This window comes from Megalobrama amblycephala, linkage group LG7, assembly GCF_018812025.1.
Source record: "Megalobrama amblycephala isolate DHTTF-2021 linkage group LG7, ASM1881202v1, whole genome shotgun sequence".
NCBI classification, from domain to species: domain Eukaryota; kingdom Metazoa; phylum Chordata; class Actinopteri; order Cypriniformes; family Xenocyprididae; genus Megalobrama; species Megalobrama amblycephala.
This window is the reverse complement of record NC_063050.1, coordinates 22,477,040-22,483,398: the sequence shown is the minus strand read 5'-3', so window position 1 is coordinate 22,483,398 and position 6,359 is coordinate 22,477,040. Positions and strand designations below refer to the sequence as shown.

Below are 6,359 nucleotides of genomic sequence, written 5' to 3'. Positions count from 1 at the left end.
AAAAGAACAGAATGGAAATGGTGCAAGAGGAAAGGAAAAAGAATGAAAATGGTGTGTGTGACAAGCAGGGTCTCACAAGCCGTGAGAGAACGGCATGAGGCCAGTGGCGTGATTGCTAAGGAGTGTCACCTGCACACTGCACCGGTCTCGTATCTCTCACGGAGGAGCTCCAGAAGCATAAAAGGAGGAATGATGACAGTGAAGAACGAGAGAGGACCAGGCCTGGACTTTATGTTTTATTATGTTTGTATGTGCAGCAGTCGTCCGTGAGGGACTGCCACTATTTTAATTTAGTTTTGTTGTTTGTTTGTTATTTGTTTATTTTATATTAAAGTGTCTGAACAACATACAGAGTTACATTGGTGCTGAAACCCGGGAGGAACTAGGGACATGCTGTCGGAGAGCCCTCGCTGCTGAGGGGGATCGCGGTGCTGAGGAGGTTGGGTAGCACGGAGGAGTGAAGACCGCAAATGGCTGCCCGAGGTGGTGGTGCTGGAGCGATGATACAACAAGTGGGACGGAGAACTCGCTGCCATGCTCCTGGGTTGAGGTGGGGTGGCTGCCGTCCGAAAGGGAGCGGAGGAGTCGTCAGCGTTCACCGTAGGCCGGAGCATGCTGCCGTCTGCCATGATGGGGAGGAGCAGGGAACAGGGTCGGGAGTACCCCCCGGCCTGCGAGGGGTGATGGGGGTATATGACAAGCAGGGTGGGGCGAGGCCGGTGGTGTGATTGCTAAGGACGTCACCTGCGCGCTGCACCGATCTCGTATCTCTCACGGAGGAGCTTCGGAAACATAAAGGGAGGATCGACGACTGTGAAGGATGAGAGAGGACCAGGCCTGGACTTTATGTTATGTTTTATTATGTTTGTGTGTGGGGGGGGGGGGGGGGGGCTGGCGCCATTTTACCATTTTACCTTCTTCCCTGATCTCCTAACTGCGTTACAGTGTGAAAAGGAAAGGGTGCAAGAGGAAAGAAAAAGAACAGAATGGAGAAGGTGTGAGAGGAAAGGAAAAGAACAAAAAGGAAATGGTGTGAGAAGAAAAGAAAAGGAAAGTGTGCAAGAGAAAAAGAAAAAAAAAATGAAATGAAAATGGTGCAAGAAGAAATGAAAAGAAAAATGTGCAAGAATGAGATCAGAATGAGAATGGTGTGAGAAGAAACAAAAAGGAAAGGGTCCAAGTGGAAAGGAAAAGAACAGAGCGAGAGGAAAGTAAATGAAAAGGGTGCATGAGGAAAGGAAAAGAACAAAAAGGAAATGGTGCAAGAGAAAAAGAGAAAATAGAAATGGAAATGGTGCAAGAAGAAATGAAAAGGAAAGGATGCAAGAGGAAAGGAAAAAAAAAATCAGAATGGAAATGGTGCAAGAAGAAAGGAAAATCAAAGGGTATAAGAGGAAATAACGGAAATGGTGTGAGAAGAAAAAGAAATGGAAGTGGTGAGAGGTGAAAGAACATAGAAAATTAGCTAGAAGAGAGCAAAGTATGAGAAAGGAATGGACACAATTGAATAGAAAGGATACAAGAAGAAAAGTAAAGTGATAAGATCCTAATCTAGTCAACATTACCGAACAATCCAATCCAACAAGCTCATAATTGGAGGTTGTAGAAAGAAACCATGAACCATCATGTTCTTGAACAAGACAGTTAACTCCAGGATACTGCAAGGGAACTGTCCCTGTAATTAATGTTCTGTAAATCACTTGGATAAGAAACATCAGCTAACACTCTAAATAGCCCACACAAGCCTTTATAAGTTAGTCACCCATTATTACTTTGCACATTATTAATGAAGAGTATAAAGATATAGGTCTACTCAAAATGCAGCAATGCATGCTGTAACCTTCTCTTCCACTCAGTACGATAACACTATACCAAAATAGAACTTGGATTCATTTGGCACTGACTTCATGTTGTTCTTTTCACTCTGCAAGTTTTTCTTTGCTAATTTTAGTCGGCAGCCACAAATACTATGATTAATCTTCAAGCCAACAGCATTTCCATGAACCTTCAGAAGCACATAATAATTTCAAGGTTATTATTAATCTTTTATTTATTTATTTATTTATTTATTTTTAAATTGACCATTTCCTTCATGAGATGCAGTACTAATAGAAGTCCTTCTAATGTGGGACTCTATTATTTTCACGCTGGGCCAATTTGAAATGAGATGAAAAAGGATATAGTGGACAAAAGCATGCAATCAACTGTGATGCAACAACAACAGGATGAAACAAGACATAGACACCAACATATTGATTTTGTCCAGACACCTTTTTATCCAAAGCAAATTACAGAGACACCCCTATAGAGTAACTTGATCTAAAGTGCCTCCAAAGGAAAAAGACACACACAACAGTCCTTGCACAACTACCTCATCTAATTCATGAATTCTATTTGTAATTATATTTATTTAGCATACCACACCTCTTATTCACATTTCCTTGCATTGTATATAACATGCGTGTACATAAATATATTGTCCATTGTCTATTTTGTCTACTGTGCAAATGCCCTAGTGCAGCCAACTGTGTTCATGCAACACCGGAATGTAATGTGATTGGCTGTTGTCACTACGGTTGCATCAGCACCAAGCTTCCGACACGCCTTCGGTCAAGCGTCGATGCCAACACCCTGTGTGAATGCATTGATATAGGTAATCACAGCGTGCTAAATAAGAAACGACAACGGATTGTCTTTAAAAACCCTCTTTTGTGAGGAACTGCTTCCTTCCGCGTCAAATTCAAATCTCAAGTTGACAGTTTAACAGGTGAGCCCAAGCCTCAGTTACTAATTCTAAAACGTCACTTTAGAACTAGTAACAAAGGAACGTTGAGTCGCTTCATTGAAACTCGTTGTAATACATAGAGTATTATGAGAGAGAGAGAGAGAGAGAGAGAGAGAGAGAGAGAGAGAGAGAGAGAGAGAGAGAGAGAGAGAGAGAGAGAGAGAGAGAGAGAGAGAGAGAGAGAGAGAGAGAGAGAGAGAGAGAGAGAGAGATCGCCTGAATGAGTGTATTTCCTGCATCTAGCTGATATTCTTCAGGTCAATCGTATATTCATAAATCACAAAATCAGTTTGAATGTCCGCTGAGGAAAGTGATCTTTGTCTTTGTCCTTTTAACGTTTAAGACATTCCCATGACAGCACTAGTCAATGCAGTTGTCAGTTGCGTCTCGTAAAGAGGTTTAAAGTAAAAACAAAACAACATCCTTGTTTCAGTTCATTTCAATATAAAAGTCTTTGCGACTGACTGACTCGCTCATAAAGACAGTCTTTGCTGCCATCTAATGGCATATTAATGTAACTTTCACTGAAGTCGAAATTACTTACAGACCTTTTCTCAATACCAAAAAATATGGCATGATATTTATATTAAAATATTATTTATTGAACAATAATATTTAAATTAGCAACAATAGCCATTATAACAGTATAAGAATTCAAATATGAAATAAACACATGCAAACAGTTTTTAGTCAAACATACAAAAGCAGCGCTCTAGTTAGTACAGGTTTTAATTTCAATGTAAATATAAAGTTATGAAACTTAATATAGCCCTTAAGCCAAATCTGCTAGCTCTGGAACAAGTAATAGATTAATAAGACCTAAGATTGCCCATTTGATATATCCAAAATGAAGTATACCTCATGTTTGAACACTATCTACATAACAGACAGCAGAAAATTCTCGAAGGATTGGCTGAGATGAAGCTGTTCTCTGTAGGTACATGAGTGCTGAATGGTCACTGACGGCCTGGAGCTCACGTCTCCAAAAGCATCTTTTTCAAATAGGCGCTATGGTTACATATAAATCGCATATCTAAGGTCTAAACAACTACATTCTCGCTTAAAAAACAAAACAAAACTACATTCCGTTACAAAATAACAGTAGTATCTATACAAATATGGTGGGTTTGCTCGTCCATCATGACACTCGCTGTGAGAATGCTGACAGCATAGTGATTCAAAAGGTGAAACGGTTCCCGTATGATACTGGAAGAATATCACATGGCTGGAAAGACCTCTCAGCCAATCAGGTTTGAGAACCAGAAATTTTTGCCTTTCACAATTTGTTCCTCACTTTTGCTGTAGGATGAAATCAATGGAATTTAGAATCAAATCTGATCTTATGTGTGTTTTATAAATGAGGCCTCAGACCACTTGAATTTGCATATTCAATTCAATTCAAGTTTATCTGTATAGCACTTTTCACAATACATATCGTTTCAAAGCAGTTTTACAGAAAATTCTTGTTTCAATGTTACAAATTAGGAAGTATTCTGTTATCAGCAAGAGATGATTGCATCAGAGTAATTCAAATGGCTGTAAAATACAGCTATAATAAAGTACATTATGTGGTTAGTAAACATCATGTATTCAGTTAAGCTAACACAATAAATGAGTTAGCCATTACAAGTTGTACTCATAAGAGAGTTGTGCTCGTAATAAATATGAGCGGGAAATGTGGCAAAGTTTACCAACACTGAAATTCACTATATGAACATGAGCGGCTTCGTCAAATCCTCATCAGCAACAATTTCACGGCAATAATTAAAGCGCTAATCATTAGTGCTTGTAATCGTTCAATCATTAATCATCAGGAATGTTACATACCATCATCATGATGGTGTGTTATAAAGCTTGATAGCGGCGATTTTGTCTGCTTACAGAGTTTAAACAGACTTGCCTCGAGGGAGGCCTTTTTTCTTTCATTCTCTGGCTGACTGGGGAATTCAAAGTGCATTATGGGGACAAAACGCACAACTTAAATGTAAAGAGAAAAAGTGTTTAATAAAAGTCAGAAAATATCAGCTATTTGAAAGTTTACCTTTTAGGCAGCTCTACTTTCCAAAAATGTTTCCTAATTTATTTTACTTCAATAATGGATGTTGTATGTGGCATTTTGCCCTTCGTTTTCAGTCAGTATTTGGCATCTGCTTAATATGCAGCTTGAAACAATCAAAACTTGTTTTTCAGATATTTCGGATCTCCCCTCACATGTCATTTCAAAAGCAGGTAGGCCATCATCCATCAAGTGGGTTTCTGCTCAGAGCAAAGCAGTCGGGGCAAGGGTTAACAGGGGCTTCCTGATTGCTGCTGTTATTCTAGAGGAGTTCACTGCCTTCCAATCATCCACTACAGGGTCACGAACAAGGAGGGAAAATGCAGTCCAATCCTTATAAGATGAAAAAGTATGTGTGCTTTGGACCGGTACCAGCACGCAATTATTCCACAACACAGTCCACCCATCACTGATCTTGGCGACCGAAGAGATGAAAAGAGCAGACTTAAGACTGAATTTATGGTATGTGTGGATGGCTCAGCTGAGGTGAATGGAGAAGCTGCGTGAAGAGAAGACAATGATATGACGATAATCTTTGAGAAGCCAATTTAAAAATAATGAGATTACCGAATGAGATCTAGCATAGATCTGACAATGCAGTGAAGAGAATGGATAAATCTATCACAGAGACAGCGCTCAAGAGAGTCATGCCTGAACAAAAGACAATAGCTCTCATTCACCAACCTTGCATTCTGAAACTTTACAGACCTTAAGGATACCTTTGTAAGAGTTTAAGCCCTTTCATAAAGAAGGTTAGGATGTGCATAAAGCTAATTACATGTTTAAAATACATTTTTTTACTCTAGAGTAGACATACTTCACTTTATAAGCATCTTGCTTAACCATGCTCAAGTGGAAACCATTGAGGAAAAGATTTCAAACAAGACTCAATCACAGAGCATTTGCTCTGGTATACGCTCTCATAAATTAAACCACTATTTTGGCTCTTTTGTGCAGTGTATGTGTTTTGTTTTGTTTTGTTTATGAAAAATTTATGGATTCCTGACAACAAATGTTGTTTTTGTGGGTCAATGCATCTCTAAACATGCGTCTATTAAAATACTTAAGTACACAGTGTTGGAGAAAGTTACTTTTAAAGGATTAGTTCACTTCAGAATTACAATTTCCTAATAATTTACTCAACCCCATGTCATCCAAGATGTCTTTCTTTCTTCAGCAGAAAAGAAATTAAGCTTTTTGTGGAAAACATTCCAGGATTTTTGTCCGTGGACTTCACTAGGGTACAGTGAATGCAGTTTTAATGCAGCTTCAAAGGGACCTAGCAGGATTATTTCTGGACTAACATTTAGAGATAAACTGAATTAAAGATTTTTCTGAGGAATGATAGGTCATTTTCGATATTAAAAAAAAAAAAAAAAAAAAAAAAAAAAAAAAAAAAATTATATATATATATATATATACACACTGAAGTTCAACAAGCTTACTTCAGCAAGAAAGACAACAAAAAAAAAAGAAAATTAGTTACTTTACTAGTTAATTGAAAAAAGTAATCTGATT

The 6,359-nt window shown here is 38.4% G+C and overlaps 1 long non-coding RNA gene across 1 annotated transcript; it reads left to right on the top strand.

Moving 5' to 3' along the window:
- The first annotated feature begins 2,578 nt into the window (after nucleotides 1-2,578).
- Nucleotides 2,579-5,651, top strand: LOC125271420. Its single transcript, XR_007185601.1, has 2 exons — nucleotides 2,579-2,767; nucleotides 4,976-5,651. It is a non-coding gene; the product is annotated as an uncharacterized LOC125271420 (long non-coding RNA).
- Nucleotides 5,652-6,359: the final 708 nt, after the last annotated feature.